Genomic DNA, 17,960 nt, shown 5'->3' on the forward strand with positions numbered 1-17,960 from the left:
GGTATTTAATTAAAATGACAATAGACACCATGTCACTTGGCTTTGTTTAACATTATATATTTTGGACCCAGAAAGAATCTAAAGTTAAGATCCATTAGAAAGTCTACAATCCACGAATAAGGAAACATTGGTCAAGAGGCATTAAGCAGTTTGTAATTTTAAAAGAAAGATTAAAATCAAGTATAAAATAATAAAGCTTAAAAATGCTTTTTACTCCTCTAACTTGACTCTCCAAATTCAGGCCGACATTTGACATTTCTCACTGTCAAATCAGTGAGATTTGACAATAAGGCACTTTTCATTTGATTTTGCACCAGCAGAAACACAGACTTCCAGGAGGGTCAGTGGTAATGTATACCCGTGGCGGATTCATTTCAATATTTGGCAAAACCAATACAATATTGTAAAGTTTTAAAAATAAAATAAGATTAAAAAAAAAAAGAAGAAAGAAACTGCCTGCCAATGCAGGAGATGCAAGAGACGCAGGTTCAATCCCTGGCTCAGGAAGATCCCGTGGAATACGAAATGACAACCTGCTCCAGTATTCTTGCCTGGAACAGTTCATGGACAGAGAAGCCTAGTAGGTTACAACCAGTCCACGGGGTTGCAAAGAGTCGGACACGCCTCAGTGACTGAGCGCACGCACACACATACACACACACACACAGAGCAGATGTACAGATGTAATTTTAATTTAAACACAAGTTAATGGCAAAAAGATTGGTATAGATGTCTGTTTATTATTTCCAATATATAGTAACCCACAGCATGCTTCCTTGACATTTTGATGTGCATTTTCCTAGTTAAGTCTCCCAAATCATGACCTCAAATGATGTCATAAAAAGAACTCTGGGAAGGACCAGGGAGGCTACATTTCATAGGGTATGCTGCTGCTAAGTCACTTCAGTTGTGTCCTAGACTCAGTTTATTTAGTCGCGTGTTAATAGGCTGCTTTCCAGATTGGCTGTTGTGGTTTCTGCACCTACCCGTGCATCACTACACATATTATCAATACTTACTAAATTTTGCAGTTTGAATGAATATAAAGTAACATCATTATTTATTATAATATTAATTTATCTGATGACTTCCTAATGAGTTTTGATCTCTCTGTTTAGAGTTAGTATTTGAACTTGCTTTTTAAAGAATTTCCTATTTTGGAAATTTTCAAACATTTAGATTTCTGTCTTTCATTAAAGTGTGGATTTCTTTATATCTTAAAGATAGCAATAGTGTGTTTATTTTAGATATTTAACATACCTTTCTCCAGTCTCTTATCTGTCTGTTAACTTAAATGTTTACCTTGTCTTTTACTAGATACAAATTCTTAAGATGTTTTTCTCATCTTTGCTAAATTGAGAAATACAAAGATATTCATGAACATTTTCTTCTGGTAACAATCACATTGCCTTGTTTTTTATCTTTATGGAGTGTGGTTTTGCATTTTGTGTAAGGTAAAAAACTGTATCAAGTTTTTCTCCATAGAGGGAGACTATCTTCTAAACCCCATGTAGTAAACAGCCTATTCTGTCCTCTTTGCTTTGAAATACCATCCTTATCACACATTTCATTGCACGACACAGGTTTTTTGTATAAATAGGACTATTTATAAGCTATACTTTCTGTTTCATTGACATTTTTGTTCCTGCACTGTAATGTTTGTCTTATTATAACAATATAATATATCTTAATACTTGGTGAAGTAATTCAACCTAACTCAGCCTTGGTTCTGTTTTTTCAAAACTGACATACTTACACAGAGACCATTATTATTATGTGTTAACATTAGAAGGCATTTTATCAATTTTCTGAAAACATTGACCAAAGGCTTTTACTGTTTCCTTTGAATTTGTAGAAAAATTTGGGAAGAATTGACATCATCATCTTGATATATTGCCTCCTCTGTATAAACAGTTTATCATTTTTTATTCCAAATTTTTCCCTGTGATTCTGTATATTTCTCCTATGATTTCTCCTGTGATTCTGGAATTCCTCCTATGATTCTGATTTTGGTTAGTTGGTAGCTAAAAGTTATGGTGTTGTTATAAAGAGCATTTATCTTCTAGTTGATTATTGCTAGGAATGTCTTGTTCTTGACGGGTTAGCAGGGCATTTAGAACAGTTAGCAGTGTCCTTTCGAGTCAGGGAGACAAATCTTAGTGAAAATCCACAGCCTGCAAACATGAGAAGATATATGGGGAACAGAACGAATTTCATCTGTCTAGAGCCAAAGGTTACAGGAGAGAACCAGAAGGAGAAGAGAATAAGATGAAAGAAAGAGGAGAGTAAGATTAAAGCAAGAGGTGGAAGTACATCAGTGGCTTATTCACGACTTTTGTTTTCAGGGGTCTGGTTGAAAGCAAGAGCTCTCAAGCCAAACTGCTCACATCCTGACTCCATCACTTATTAACTGGGGGACACTTGGCCTCTCTGTGCTTTAGTCTCTTCATTGGTAAATGAGGATTATGACAGTGCTGACCTCATTAGAGTTTAGTGAAGATTAAATCAGTTAAGACATGGAGCATCTGGTGTGGAGTAAGCATTCAATAAATGTTTAACTTTTATGGTTGTTGTTGCTGTTTTTATGAAGAAATATGAGATCATTAAAGAGTTTGATGTGATTTGCCCAATGTCAGAAAGCAGGTCAGCAGCATAGTGAACAGCACATTTAGGTTTCCTGATTCTAAGTGTAAGATTAGGCTTTTAATCTTGTTGTGGAAACAAATAAATGTATTAAAAACATCTTTGAAAAAATGGCCATTTATTACGATGCTACAGTGCCCTTAATGAATGAACTGGCATCGTAAGCTCAAATGCTGTCTTCATACATTTTAAAACACAAATGCTATTTTTGTACCCAAACAGGAAGTATTCATTAAATGCCATAAAAACAATGTAAAACTTCCACGTTCTGCCAAGTAATGTTGCAGGTGTATTTTTAGTCTATTTGAATATGCCACTATGTAGTATGTTATAAAGAAAAATAAATTTTAATAAGATATTCACCTTAAACCTTGGGAATATTTCAATGGCAAGTCAAGCAGTTGATGGTCTCTTGGAAGCTGAGAAGGGAGCAATAAAAAAAGATTCAGAGTTACTGATCTCTAACGTAATTCCGCAGTGATAAGAGAATAGACTCTGTATGATTTCAATACCTTTGGACCATGACATTTTTGCACCTGGTTTTAAGTCCCTGAATATGTGCCAGTGTCTCCTGGTTTATAGTCTACGGGAACTTGAATAAATTTGTACCCAGATGTTGTGTGACAATTGTATAAATCTGAATTATGCTGAATTGGTTCATAGTGTTTTTCAGATCTACCGTATCTTTCTACTTTTCTGTCTACTCATTCTATTAATTTTTGAGAGTTTGATATTGAAATTCCAACCAAAAATCTTAATTTATCTACTTAAAAATTTAATTGCACTATATAGTAGAATTATATGTAACTTTGTTCTGTATTTTCCAATTCTCCTATAAATGTGTTGTACTTTCATAATTTAAAAAATATTTTTTTTCTAAGTGATGCTAATTCACTCTTAATCCATGGCCATATCATTAACACTAAACAATATTGGAGACCTTTACAGAAGGTGGCATATCAAGGAAAATTGGCTAGCATCAACTAATATGGAACAGTTTTTTGCTTCTTTTTATAATTTAAAAAATGCTATTTTTAGCTTTTCTAGTAAGTACTGTAAACATGGATAGGATTAACTTATATTTTATCATCATAATATCACATATGCACTTACATATGAACTACCTTACATAATTCACCAAGGTGTCAATAATGAGGGAATTTCTTTTTTTTTTAAGTCAACATCACAATGTATCCCATGCCAACCCCTGTTCCCCTCTTCACTTCTTGCTGTTAGATCTGTCTTCAAGTTGGCTTGTAGATTACAAATTGGCTTGTAGATTACAAACCTCTTTCAGATCAGAACATAGGCCTTGCAAACACTGCATCTTCCAGAAAGCCTTGCACAGGATAGCTGTTACATGGCAGATCCTCAATAAAAGAGCAGTACTTTTTTGGTGGTCTAGTGGCTAAGACTCTGCAGTCCCAATGTGAGGGGCCCAGGTTCGATCCCTGGTCAGGGAACTATAGAACCCACATGCTGTAACCAGAGTTTGCATGCTGCCCTAAAATCCAATGCAGCCAAATAATTAAATAAATATTTAAAAAATTAGTGGCTTGTGCCTAAGAGGGTTGAAATGATTTGTATTCAGTGAGAAACGACTAATGTTTTTGATTGAAAGGCTTTAATTTAGCTCAAGATCTAGAGAGCACAGGAATCAAAGAAAGTGTGAGTCCCTGTACAGAGTAGTTATGGCAATTGATTTGCAGATTTATGAAATTAGGTTCTGAGTTGTATGCACTAGATGTGGCATCATCTCACTAGGTCTAACATTTACTTCCCTAGAAACCACCAAGTATAAATTCTACCAGTGCCTCTGTCTTTGCTTTCAGACCACTCACATTCCAACTACCCTACCCACACCCTCCCTTAGGCACACACACTATTAATCCTATTTTCTTTTTTGGTTGTTTCTCCTGAAACATTGATAAAATAAAGTGTTGAAAGCCTGAATGGCTTGCTTTGAACAGAACAGCAGAAATTCATACACAAAAGCTGCTCCCCCTACATTCCCTCTGGGCCTAATTCTAGGACCTCTATTCTTTGGGTAATAACTCTAATTTAGTTAATAACCAGGATAGAAATAGAAAGAAGAAAAAAAATTCAGATAAACCAACCACCTCCCTAAAACCTATCTTTTAATGGATTTGAAGTCTGAAGTCCAAGCATTACTTTTTTATTCCATTCTTTTTCATATTCTACTTCCTTTGTCACTCTCAGCAGGAAATGTAAACCATGTGTATACAGAAATTCATGTCAATTTGGCCTGTAGATTAAACTTGTTTCTCTTGGCCTGAAACTTCTTTGAATTTCGATTCAAGGTAACAACAAATGTTTAGAATTTTCTAAGCAGCACACCATGCTGTTTCAAAGATGTATAGAACAAATACTATTTTAACAATTTCAACTAGCACATTTATACCCAAGACTTGGGCATTTTAATTTCTAGAGTTAAAAATGATTTATTTCAAAACTCAAACCAACCAAAAAAAAAAAAAAAGAAAGAAAAATTGAAGAATTGAAGATATATCATTGATAAATGCCTTTGTTAGAAACAGAGAAAATAGACTCTTAGTTTGCCTTGGCTCTAGTATTTAGCACTTGGCATCTAATTAATTAGTTATCAGGGGCGGAGTCCCACAGAGAAGCAATTCCCTTTTCTCCTGATTATGGATTTCATTTTGATGGTAAAATTGTGGGTTGTGTCCCTCTCTAGTGACAGCTTTTGTGTGATTAATGTCTCTAGTATCATTTTTCCTTTGTCCCCTTCACACAAAAGATGCCACAAAATCAGCGTCACCAATCAAAATGGAGCTTTCAGTCACTCTCCCCAAATCACCTTCCATCTTTCCTTGTTATGGTTGATCTTCAGCTTGGTGCATTTGAAAATTAAGAACAAAAGGAAAGACCAAAAGGTGCTATACTTATTACTTCCACTTCAACTTAAGTTATGGCTGCGTAATTCTGAGCTCCACTAGATTTTAAACAGATGAGATCACCTGCAGAGCATAGTTTCATTAAATGTACTTGTTTTAAAAAAATGTCACTCAACAGAACACTGTTGTCTCTAACTGACTGAAACGTGCCGGCGTTTAACTGTGGTTCTGTGCATCGTTGTTTGTCAACGGCCTCAAGCAAATCCACCTGATTAACAAACATTTGCTCAAAACACAAGAAATCAAAAACCCGAAACATTTGCTCAAATGCATGAGTAAGATACAGTTTTTTCGTAGTTAAGATAAATATAACCTCATTGTGCACTTAGCTGATAAATTTGTTAGTTTATTTGCATTGTTAAGATGACATCACTGACTCAGTGGACATGAGTTGGGCAAACTCTGGGAAATGGTAAAGGATAGCGAAGCCTGGCATGCTGCAGTCTACAGAGTCGCAGAGTCGGACATAACTTAGTGACTGAACAACAACAAAAAGATCTGTTCAAGTCACCTTAAAAACAATAACTGACAGACAGGTATGTTTAGGAAGCCCCTTGTTTCACCATCACAGCTTCTGCTCTCTTTGGCCCTAGTTTCATTTCCCTGGAAACTAACTTCCTCTGCATTTGCATGTTGCTGTCTGTTCCCTCCCATCTTTGCTGCCCTTGTGGCCCTCCATGGTGCCCACTGCCATCTCTGGGTCATTCTCTGCCTTACTTCTATCTGGCTGCTGTCTCTAAGCTTCTTAAAACCAGTTGCTGAGGGAGAAGATTCTTACTGATTCACCTCACTTTGTAGAACAAAGTTGCCATGATGAGATATTAGTTAATAAGATGGTGGATATAACTGCCCTTGAGTTGTGCTCATTCTTGGTCTAAATTACATTTAGGTCCAAGAAGCACATCCTGCTTATGCAGAATAAAATATGGCTTCCTTCGCCAGTTCTTTAGAGCTGTGTGGATAAGAGAGGTCCTAAGTCACTTCAGTCGTGTTCGACTCTTTGTGACTCTATGAACTGTATACCCCGCCAGGCTCCTCTGTCCATGGGATTCTCCAGGCAAGAATGCTGGAGTGGGTTGCTATGCCCTGCTCCAGGGGATCTTCCCAATCTAGGGATCAAACCCACGGTTCTCACATCTCCTGCATTGGCGGGTGGGTTCTTTACCACTAGCGCCACCTGGGAAGCCCATGTCCCCTTAGAAGAATGGTCATATATGGATGTGCTGCCAACTAAATATTTGTGTCCTCCTGCAGATTCATATGTTGAAGGCTGATTCCCAATGTAAGGGACTTTGGAGATGGGGCCTTTGGGAGATACTAAAGGTAGAGCCTTCATGAATGGGATTAGTGATCTTCTGAGAAGACATGCAAGAGAACTTGGATTATTTCCTTTTCTGTATGTGATGATAAAATGGCCGTCTGTAAGCTGGAAAGTGGGCCTCCCCAGACACTGGAAAATCAAGAGATTTGCTAATGGACAGGATTTGGGCTGTGGATAAAATATAATTGGCTTCAGCAGAAATGAGTTTTTATTAATTGAGACAGAAAAACTGTAGGAGGCATACAGTAGTTGAGGGGTGGTGGTTTATTAGAAGCTCAGTTTGGGATATGTTAAATCCGAGTTGCCTGTTAAACATTTAGGTGCAGATGTTTTACAGCCGGGGCTTCCCAGGTGGCACTAGTGGTAAACAACCTGCCTGCCGATGCAGGAGGTGCATGAGGCACAGGTTTGATCCCTGGGTCAGGAAGATCCCTGGGGGAGGGTTGGCAACGTACTCCAGTATTCTTGCTTGGAGGATCCCATGGACAGAAAGCCTGGCAGGCTACAGACCATGGTATTACGAAAAGTTGGGCACACTGAAATGACACACTGAATTTGGACATACTTAGCACACACACAGGCTAAGTTGGATATTTAGGTCTGGAGGTTAGGGAAAAATTCCAGGCTGGTGCCATTAAGGGAAATCTAGAAATGAGGGTGGACGTGGAGAGAGAAGTAGAGGGAAGGGAGAGATTTTAATTTTGTATATATATATATATCTTTTGTATGCATTTATTATATATTATATATATAATTAGGAAGAAAAAAGTACAGCTAGATGTTTATTTTAAGAATGAACCACCTCCTGTGTTGGAGAATTTTCTGCTTTTATTCTGTCTGGACTTTGGGACAGAGGAAACTGGTGGACTCCAGTCCTTGGGGTCACAAAGAGTTGAACATGACTGGGTGACTGAGCACATGCTCATGAGGTTGGAGGAGACAACAGAACTGCTGGATGCTACAGAGAAACTGAGATGAGGGTGGGGAGGTGGGTGAAGAATAAGTGATGGTTTGTATAATTCTTTGGAGCATTTCAAATGTGTGTTATTTATGGGACACTTTTAGATATTATAATATACACTTCTGCTATATAACAATAATGTAGCATTCACTGATATAAGCATGGCACTTCTGCTTTTTTATTATTGTGGATCCTAAAAAAATGAATATTTATGAAATGTTTGTATGGGTTGTTACCTACAGTCACTCCAATTCAAATGTATGTAATTGCCATATGTGTAGGTGCTTAAACTGTATTCATTGAGGATGGGTAATGAATATGTCAAGAGAGGGGAATACCAGACCACCTGACCTGCCTCTTGAGAAACCTGTATGCAGGTCAGGAGGCAACAGTTAGAACTGGGCATGGAACAACAGACTGTTTCCAAACAGGAAAAGGAGTATGTCAAGGCTGTATTCTGTCACCCTGCTCATTTAACTTATATGCAGAGTACATCATGAGAAACACTGGGCTGAAAGAAGCATAAGCTGGAATCAAGATTGCCTGGAGAAATATCAATAACCTCAGATATGCAGATGACACCACCCTTATGGCATAAAGTGAAGAGGAACTAAAAAGCCTCTTGATGAAAGTGAAAGAGGAGAGTGACAAAGTTGGCTTAAAGCTCAACATTCAGAAGACAAAGATGATGGCATCTGGTCCCATCACTTCATGGGAAATAGATGGGGAAACTGGAAACAGTGTCAGACTTTATTTTTCTGGGCTCCAAAATCACTGTAGATGGTGATTGTAGCCATGAAATTAAAAGATGCTTACTCCTTGGAAGGAAAGTTATGACCAACCTAGATAGCATATTCAAAAGCAGAGACGTTACTTTGCCAACAGAGGTTCGTCTAGTCAAGGCTATGGTTTTTCCTGTGGTCATGTATGGATGTGAGAGTTGGACTGTGAAGAAAGCTGAGCACCAAAGAATTGATGCTTTTGAAGTGTGGTGTTGGAGAAGACTCTTGAGAGTCCCATGGACTGCAAGGAGATCCAGCCAGTCCATTATAAAGGAGATCAGCCCTGGGTGTTCTTTGGAAGGAATGATGCTAAAGCTGAAACTCCAGTACTTTGGCCACCTCATGCGAGGAGTTGACTCATTGGAAAAGACTCTGATGCTGGGAGGGATTGGGGGCAGGAGGAAAAGCGGACAACAGAGGATGAGACGGCTGGATGGCGTCACTGACTCGATGGACATGAGTCTGAGTGAACTCCGGGAGTTGGTGATGGACAGGGAGGCCTGGCGTGCTGCGATTCATGGGGTCGCAAAGAGTCAGACATGAACTGAGCGACTGAACTGAACTGAATGAATATGTCAATAGTTGATTTACTTGATTGATTATATGCCTTTGGAGAATTTCAAACTATTATTGTCACGTGCTACTTTTTAATACTAAGAAAGTATCTGCTTACCTGGAGCTAGGTACATGCTGTTCTCCCGGAGTTCTCCTCTCAGGAGGTAAAGGGCTGTTGTAACACAGTGGGCTTCCCTGGTGGCTCAGTGGTAGAGAACCTGCCTGCCAATGCAGAAGATGTGGGCTCGATCCCTGGGTCGGGAAGATCCCCTGGAGAAGGAAACAGGAACCTACTCCAGTATTCTTTCCTGGGAAGCCCCAGGGACAGAGGAGCCTAGCAGGCTATAGTCCGTGGGGTTCCCAAAGAGTTGGACATGACTTAGAAACTAAACAACAATGGCAACAATATGAGGAAGACCGTTGAATTTGGATTCAGCAAGCCCAGCTCTGCATTTTACCAGCCTTATAACCCTCATTATCTGCTATATCTCTCGCCTTCAGGTTTCACATGTGTACAACAGAGATAATATCACGTGCCATTATAAATATTATCTGAAACTGTGCTTGTCTGGCCCACACTTAGGTCAACTTTCCCCTGAAATGAAGCCAACCTCAGAATACATGGGTCTCAGGATTCTAGACCCATTTGTCAACAGTATGGTCTAGGGTTTCCTATGAATTACATTTCAGGAATGTAAACCAAGATTCTCAAAAGCAGAAGTTGCCATTGAAAATAAAAAGGAAAAGCAACCAGCTCAATGCTTTCTTTAGGAACAAGAGATCTAATGGGGATCAGAGATTTTAGCCTTGAAGTGCCAATACAGAAATATAGACATAGAAAGGCCAGTCTGGAAATTTATGGTAGACCTATAAAAACAAAGTCAGCCAGAGCTAACTCTACCATTGTAGGGCTGCAAACCCAGACTGCTTTGACCTTGGTTTTCCCATCTTCTGGAACTACATTACTGGATTTAGAAGAAATTGAATGAAATCAATTTTATTTTTGCTTTTATAGGTGAAGGGGTGCTCGGCAGGAAGAAAGAAGTCCCTGGGAAAATGCTACATAACAAAGAGAAATCCTGTATTGTGGTTTACCCCTCCTTCAATTTTTGGACATAGAAAAAGGTAGCTACAGAGGAAAAAAAAAAGGCGGAACACAAAGTTCTTTTAGAGAATGAAATTATTCAGGTGTTTCTATTATTCCATCCTTATTTTTAGCAAGTTGCAATGTATCAAGTTTCTTAATTATTTAGGTAGCTCAAATATATGCTTTATTCTCATATACAGAATAAACTTCTTCCTGCAAATAATAGGCAAAGCTAATTAGCAACTTATCGCTCCTATTTAGGCCGGAAGCCACCTCTGTTGAGGGCTCTACCTTGTGAATATAACCTCCTCTAGAAGTGTTAATTAATCCGTTCTTTCAATAGCCGTGCATTTTTAAAAGGCTAGGTTAGTGTATTGTCATGGAACCCAAGGCTTCTTGTTCTTTTTCAAAAGGACTGGAAGCATGGCACTGCATTTCTTCAGAGGGTATTCTCAAAGAACAACTATGTCTTTGAAAGCTGAGAAATTGGGAATGTTTTAAAAAGCAGAGAAATTTAGAGGTTTCTGGCTTGTCTGTGAATAACAAGGAGAGAAGATAGTATATATTGATGAGTGCTAGAATTTTAAGATACAACTAGGTAAGTGACTGCTCCAAGTTCTATTTATGGGACACAATTGCACACATTTCATGCCCGCCTTTTCACCACTTCATGCCAGTGGTGAAAACCATGGATGTAACGACTTTAGTGGTGTCTATTAGAGCAGTGGTCTTGAACCAGGCTGTGCCCCTTGGGGACTTGCAGACTTCCACGGCAGATAAGAGGGACTGGAGAGTTCTACAGATAGCAGTGTCTAGACAGTCTACTTCATCTGCATATTTCCCTGAGATTAACCAGCACGAGATGGGATTTTCCAACCTCTCCATTCACAGTAGCCACTCTTCCATGTTATAAAAGAGTCTCAAGGGTTTTGCCTGGTTTTGTGTGAGATACGCCAGATACCAAGCAATGATAACAGGAAAATGAATAACTAAGAACTAAGTAACAAATTCCTTTGCAAGTCTGCTGGTTTTCAATTATTTGTTTAATAAAAAAAATGAATAAAATCTGATTGAGTTGAAGACTGATGGGTCATAAGAAATATTTTCATATGGTAAATCACCATGTAATTTTTATTGTGAAACTCAAGATGGGTCTATGAATTGAATCTCCCAGACCTCTTTCATTCCCAACTACTTATTTACAGTAGCAAGTGTGCTCAGTTCTAGATCTAAACCAAAGGCAATAATGAAAACCAATGGGGAAACACTTGAGGGTGAACCCTGTCACTCTATCAATAATTAGCATTCATTCAGGACATACAACTCTAGGGAAATCATAGATTAAAACATCTCAATCCATCTCATTACGGATCTTTTTGCAATAACTTTTCTCATTTTTTAAATCAAAATTTATAAATGAGTCACATTATTTGGTCAATTGAACATTAATAATTTTAATAATACCTCAATCCAAAAGAAAAAACAAATGTAACATTTTTATATTTATAGTTAGTGGCAATTTAAAAATGAATCTCAGTTTGTCTACATATTTTTGTTGTAGGCTAGCATTATTAGCAGAGAAGGCAATGGCACCCCACTCCAGTACTCTTGCCTGGAAAATCCCATGGATGGAGGAGCCTGGTGGGCTACAGTCCATGGGGTCGCTAAGAGTCGGACACGACTGATCGACTTCACTTTGACTTTTCACTTTCATGCATTGGAGAAGGAAATGGCAACCCACTCCAGTATTCTTGCCTGGAGAATCTCAGGGACGGGGAAGCCTGGTGGGCTGCCGTCTATGGGGTCGCACAGAGTCGGACACGACTGAAGCGACTTAGCAGCAGCAGCAGCAGCATTATTAGGCAATTAATAAAAGACTTACATTCATAAAATGTATTACATTAGGATCCAATTCTGCAAGGGAAGAAAATGGAATTGTAAGCTTAAGGATAGATGATGGAATGATTTATAATGAATGATGGGGGTTGTCAAATTGCTGTTATTTGGGTTCCACTATATACCTTTAAAAGACACTTTATAATACACAGAAGCTACATGCTTTGCAACTATATAAATTCATGATGAAAAATTTTAGATGCCACCTTAAAACTGTGTGAAATTTGTATGGCTTTACAAATTATTTAAGGGAGTTCAAGAGCAAAATATCAGAAGACCACCACCAGAAAGAAAACACAAATTGATGAGTTATCAATTCCACACATGCAACAGGGTTTAGGGTAAGGAGTTAGGCACAGTGGGTGTAAGAGTACACTGGCATGGCATGAAGCCCCATTTACAGGGTAAGGGACAATCTCTTAACAGAGGTGGTAAGTGGAATTTTGCTAATAAATGGGTGAGCAATTGGGGGAAGGAGAAAAGTATTCCAGGCAGGAGACATCATGACCAGAAACTCAAAGTAGAGACAAAGAAGACATCTTGTTCTAGGTTCTAGAAAAAACTTAGTGTAACCAGGATTGAGAATGTGAGTTGTTAAAAAGGAAAGAGGAGTGTAGAAAGGGAAATGGGAGGGCTTTTCCCCATCTGTTTGAAAGCTGAGGTTTATGCATTTATCATTAGGTCTATCTTTCTAAAGGAGTTATGAGTAATTGGCTTGAATTGTAATTTTCCATTTTTCATTTAGAGCCAGGGTTGCAAACATTTTCTGTAAATGGCAGGATAATAAATATTTTAGACATCAAAATCTGTTGCAACCACCCAATGCTGCTGCTGTAGCCTGAAAGCAACCTCATGTGTGTACTAAAGTCGTTCACTTGTGTCCGACTTTCTGTGACCCCATGGACTGTAGCCTGCCAGGCTCCTCTGTCCATGGAATTCTCCAGGCCAGAATACTGGTGTGGGTAGCCATTCCCTTTTCCAGGGGACCTTCCCAACACAAAGATCGAACCCATGTCTCTCATGTCTCTTGCATTGGAGGTGATTCTTTACCATCTGAGCCAGGAGGGAAGCCCAAGAATACTGGGGTGGGTAGCCTATCCCTTCTCCAGGGGATCTTCCTGACCAAGAAATCACACCGGGGTCTCCTGCATTGCAGACAGATTCTTTGTGCAGCCCGAAAGCAGCCTTAGGCAATATGTAAATGAATGAACAAAGTACTGCTTCAATAAAAATTTATTTACAAATATAAAAGTCTAAACTTCATATAATATTCTCAAGTCACAAAGTATTATTTTGTGTGTGTGTGCTTGTTTCTAGTCCAACGTTTTTGAAATGTATGAATCATTCTTAGCTCACAGATTGTGCAAAACTGTCAGTGGGTTGGCTTTGGTCCATGTAGGGCTTCCCTGGGCCTCAGCAGTAAAGAATTCACCTGCAGTGCAGGGCATATATATCTATAGGAGACATAGGTTCAATCCCTAGGTCAGACTATCCCCTCGAGAAGGAAATGACAACCCACTCCAGTATCCTTGGCGAAGTCCCAAGGACAGAGGAGTCTGATGGGCTACAGTCCATGGGATCACAAAAAGCTGGACATGATTTAATGGCTGAACACACCCATTACACTTAAGTTTGCTAACCCTGGATTTAAAGCCTGAGCTCAGACTACATGGAGCCCCATGAATCCAGCTCTTTTTCATCCCTCTTAACACCAAGAATTGCATCAAAATGAGGACTCTGTGGCATATAGGTTTGTTTTTCATTTTAAAAGACTTGAATCATTCATTTATTGGTGCTTCTATATAGGAAAGTCTTAGCAGTGCTGACGTCCTTCATTTTAGCAAAGATCTACTGAAAGAGTTTATTCTCAACCACTAGCATTTTGAGCTTAACAGCTTTTTATCCTATGTGGTCAGCATCTAAAATTTTATCTGAGCATTTAAAAATGCATTTTACCAACATAATACAATGCATGATGGAGAAGGAAATGGCAATCCACTGCCTGGAGAAGTCAATGGACAAAGGTGGCAGGCTGCAGTCCAGGGGGTCACAAAGAGTCAGACACGAGTGAGCGACTATCATTCGCTCCCAACGCAGTGATCATGGACTTCGGAATCTCTGACTTGAGTTTGTTTCTTGTCTCTACTACCTAGCTGTTGGGCAAATTATATCCTTTCACTGGGCCTCAGTTCCCTTGTGTGTAATGATAGATGTTATAATAGTAGGCTTCCTTGGTTGGGTTGTTGTGAGTCGAGGCAATGGATGCAAAGCGTATAGCAGGTGCCATGTAATAAAAATGCTTTATATTTCAATTATTAACATTAACAGATTTGTATGAACACTTTTAATTTTTGATTTTAATCAACTGAAAGATTTGGCTAAATAACAAAAGGTTTTTTAACGAATTCTCCATATTTTATTATTTTTGATCCTTAACCTGGAAGGCCAAGTAATCTATTTCAACTTCCTAGTGATTGTCTTGGAAGAAGAGAATTTTCCTAGGTACTGAGTCCCTCTCCCCATTCCTGATCGAATTAAATAGCCAAGGGATTCCTGAACATATTTCTGGCTGATCTCAAGTCTTGCCTAATCAATTCCTTGGTCTCTGTTGCCTGTCATTCTTCACAACGATAGCGTCCTTCTTCCAATCTTGTAAGTTAGTCCTTTTGCCAGTTCCAGGATCAGCTTGAAGCTGAAGTTGACTAAATGTGAAGCACTTTCAAGTCACTTCCTGGTTCTTGGCCTGCAGTCTCCCAAACAATCACTCTTTCACTCCCTCCTTTTCCCAGAGGACACATTCAGGCCCATCAGATTTGCATTTGGGTGTCCACTTTGGTCTTCTTCCTATTCTCATCTGAATGACTTTCCTGGACACCCCATTTCCCTCCTGGAACCAGGATCTTTTCCAGAGTATTTGCGTCTTGCTCATGAATTCTCACCACATGGCTAGAATCCTGACATCTGGGAAGAAGATTCCTGTCTCCTTTGACAGGATAGTGTCTCCACTTTCCTGTACTGACGTTCCTGAATACTGGGGTATGTTTTAGTCCTGGGCTGTATCACTTGTTCTGGATTTCTGCTGTGGCCTTCTCAGGACTGAGACTTGATGTTATATAACACTGCTTACATGATCTCATCTGTGAAATGAAGCCAGTAATAGTATTTATCTCATGGGATCAAAGTGAGATGGAAATGAATTAACATGCATAAATACCTAATGGAACACCTGCACACTTAATGCTCACAGGTGCTCAATAGATAGCAGATATTCTTCTTCTCATTGCTGTTAAAGTTCTTGTAGCAGTTTTTCCAAACTTCTCACTTGAGTCGTGACATTATTATGCCCCATGGGCATACTCTCTGCTCTATAATTTTTAAATGCATATTTTTCATAGAGTTAAAAAAAAGTAAATAAAAATTTTGAGCAGTTATTAGAGCCAGGTTGATTTGATAAGCCACCTGATTTCACTTAATCTAAGATGACATGGATTACATGACACCATTATTTTCAGAAACACTAAGAAAAAGCACTGTCCACTGAACTATGATCTTCCATTAATTTCAAGAAGCAATTTAATTTTCTGATGTCAGAGGTGTTAAAATATCAACACAGAACTTTGGAATCTTTGGATTATCATATGTTTCTTAAAATCACTTCCTAAACTACTTATTGTTTAGCACGTACCTACTATCTTTAGGAGTTCTTAATCCCTCCTGCAATTTCACAACGCCTTGCGTTCTTGTGACTTCCAGTCCTCTCTGTCTGGACAAGCTCTGTCTTGAACTTCGGTATTGTTCTGCTCATCAGCTTGCTTGGTATTTCTGCATAGGTACCACAAAGACACTAGGTACTAGAACACACTAGAACACTAATGTGTTCAAAATTAGCTCCTTCTATTTCCCCTCATTTCTGGTCTGTAGTCTCTATTGCTTATCCTGATGAATAGTGATCCCACGCAATAGCTCAAACCCCCAGACTAGGGCTCATCTCTGATCCATCCCGCCCCTCAGCCTGCAGCTTCTGAGGATTCCACTTCTCGTCTTGCTTCTAAGTCACCCCGTAACTCTGCTTTCGCTCCTGTTCTTCCTGGGCATTTCCTGGTCTACCTGCTTCCAGAATGCACTGTCCTGTCTGCAGCCACCTCCTCCCATCACCCATTCCACAGAGCAGACTTGCCTTCCCAGGTCCCAGATACATTCAGTGTTCTTTGCATAGAGATTCAGGGGCTCCATATTCCCTTGACCATCAAGCCCCAAACCCTTAGCATGCCCAGGCCAAGCCCTTGCGTGATCGGTCTCCCCTAGCCCTGCTCTAACCCCTCCTCACACATCAGCCTCCTCCCACCACACTCTTTTCCTTGGCTGTGCCAACCCCTGACCTGTCCTAGAATGAGACATTTCCTCCCTGGGCGCTCCTTTGCAAAGGTTTCTTCTCTCTCTTTCCTTCCTGCCCTTTCTCTCCCTGCGCTCTCCCTGCCACCCTCTCCCCTCCCCCTATTTCCCCTCCCCCTTCTCTCTTCTTCCCCTTTATCTTTCTCAGCTGCTGCTACTTCTAAGAAGCCTTTCCCATCCTCAGGTCTGAGGTGGATGCTGCTGCTCCGTTTCCAGACTCTGCAAGTGGCCCTGGAGTTCTGGGTTGTATTTTGTTACCACTCGACTGGCTCCCAAGGCAGTTTCTCGCAGGTGGATGTTTTTAGTTTTACATGGCTGTCTAACAAAATCCCTCCAAACTCAGTCGCTCAGAACAACCAAGCGTCTTTTCTTCTCTCTCATGGTTCTGTGGGTTGACTGGGCTCAGCTGGAACATTCTCACTTGAGGTCTTGCCTGGATGTAGTCAGATGACAGTTGGAGTCCTGTGAAACCTGGCCTGGACCAGATGGAAAGATGCTCCTCCCCAGATGTGGCGGTAATGCTGGCGGCTGGCTGTGAGCTCACCTGGGTCCATCTAGGAGTATCTCCAGGCGTCCTATCTGGGTGGCTTGAGTTTCTCTCAGCATGGCAGCTGGGTTCTTAGAAAGAGTCCCCCAAAAGTGAGCTTTCCAAGAGGCCCGAGGAGGTGCTTCTGGTCCTCTGATGGTCTGGACTCAGAAATTCCAGAACTTCTGATGCATTCTAGTGATCAAAGTGGTCACAGAGCAGAGCACAGGAGGAAATCCACCGATGGGATGTCACAGAGCACACTGCCACGGATCATGGAGGATGAGGGATGTGGCCATGACCGTCTTTGGAAGCGCCATCTGTCACAATGGCATAGTCTCTCTGAACTCTGTCTTCCCAGCAACAAGCACTGTGCCTGGCACACAGGAAGTGTTAATTGTCCCCTAAGCAGAATAATAAGCTGATTAAAAGCATGGCCTCTGAATCCAGACCTCCCTGGGTTGCTATTCCTAGCTGTTCTATTTTCCTAGCCCTGGGGTCTTTGATGAGGTATGCCTCAATGGTCATAGTGGTGAAACACAGATAGACTCCAACTCACAGTGGGCTCATGAGGAATAACCAGGTTAATATATGTAAAGGCTTTAGGGCCACACACCTGGCTCAAATATCCACCAAATTAGCCGCTATCACAAACAGGAGGGAGAGGAGAAGGGCTCACTGTTGCAGTGTTCCCCCTCCTCCGGGTCTTGTTCAGACCTTCCAAATCTGTTTCTTCTGTTATAAACCAATGGGCAATACCTGGCTAAGCCCCAAGTTGCCATGGTAATTAAATCCCTACATATGACATCCTATTTTGGCAACCTAGAATATTCCTCTAGTGACATACATACTACTGCCAAA

The 17,960-nt window shown here is 40.1% G+C and overlaps 1 long non-coding RNA gene across 2 annotated transcripts; it reads right to left on the bottom strand.

Moving 5' to 3' along the window:
- Window positions 1-14,510: 14,510 nt before the first annotated feature.
- LOC147363890 (uncharacterized) lies at window positions 14,511-17,706 on the bottom strand. 2 transcript variants are annotated; one of them, XR_015133586.1, is made up of 3 exons: window positions 16,561-17,686; window positions 15,867-16,003; window positions 14,511-15,318 (listed from the first exon to the last, which is right to left on the bottom strand). It is a non-coding gene; the product is annotated as an uncharacterized LOC147363890 (long non-coding RNA). The 2 variants fall into 2 exon arrangements; XR_015133585.1 differs by having other exon boundaries at window positions 15,867-17,706.
- Window positions 17,707-17,960: the final 254 nt, after the last annotated feature.

Source organism: Bos grunniens, chromosome 10 (assembly GCF_055505025.1).
Source record: "Bos grunniens cultivar Pamir isolate PY7600 chromosome 10, Bosgru_T2T1.0, whole genome shotgun sequence".
Classification (NCBI taxonomy): domain Eukaryota; kingdom Metazoa; phylum Chordata; class Mammalia; order Artiodactyla; family Bovidae; genus Bos; species Bos grunniens.